The following is a 1166-nucleotide window of genomic DNA, read 5'->3' as shown; positions in this document are numbered from 1 at the left end:
TTGGCGTTGAGAAGGCTAAGAGTAGCCAATCGAGATAGCCAGGCACATGGAACCGGATGAATCAAATAGGTACGCACCACAACAACAACATGGATGCGGAAGCAGACGATCCCTGAGGCAAGTGCCATGAAACCCACCCACATCAAACTATAAGGCAAACCCTAAACGTTTCCAAAACCCAATCCAAGAAAATCCACTTGTTACACATGCATATACCTTTAAACCATGCTTTAAACCTAAGGTTATTCACTCTAGCATAAGGTCGTAAGGTTATTCCCGATGCATAGTAATTAATTAATACCACCCAAAATTGGGTCAACGTAAGGTCATTATGATGCATCATGCCATTGCCCCTCAGCGCCTCCACCCCTAAGTGCACGCTTCCTATAGCTACCTGCACACTCCCTTCCCCACCATCCCCCTCGTACGCGCTTCCTTCACCCCTTAGCACCATGCTTCCTACTCCCTTGGAGGTTATGGCCTCTTTCTGCTTGAGAACCCCTATGTGAAGGGTTGCGAGTATGGCTCCGCAGAGACACGTAGGATGAAGAGCATGACCAACAGGTCATCTCAGACTTTCGTGCTTCATAAATCGCATGGAGGCTTACAAAGAGCCCTCTTTTAGACATTTGCCAAAAATAGGAGAGAAATGATAAATCCAATAAAAACGAATGCATGTCCATGTGCATGACTACTACTTTAAGTAAATTTGACAATATTTTTTTCTAAAATAAAAAAGATCTCAACCTTTAAAAATTTCCTTTAACTTTTGTTTTCCTAAGGTTCAACGATGCAAAAAACATTATTTGCCTAACGTCCTCGCTCTTGTGTTTAATTAATTAATGATGAAAACATCAACATTTAGGGGATATATATATCTATACAAGGTAAAGCAAGAGTACCCACCCCTTTACATGGAGAAAGGAGAGGGAACATTTTTGAAAAGGAGAAAGGAGAAGAGAAGACAAGTGTTTGGGGGTTTCTTTCCCACACGCCTAGATGCATTGGGGCTCACAAAATTAGCTGTCACCATAAAACCATTTACTCATTGAATGAGTTTCTTATATATATATATATATATATATAATACATTAGAAAGCAAATTGCTCACCCCTCCCCCCTCCTCCACACACACACACACACACACACATATACATATCTTCTAA

This window comes from Cibotium barometz, chromosome 31, assembly GCF_041138505.1.
Source record: "Cibotium barometz isolate CiBa-2024 chromosome 31, ASM4113850v1, whole genome shotgun sequence".
Taxonomy (NCBI): Eukaryota; Viridiplantae; Streptophyta; class Polypodiopsida; order Cyatheales; family Cibotiaceae; genus Cibotium; species Cibotium barometz.
Note: the sequence above shows the minus strand (reverse complement) of the source record.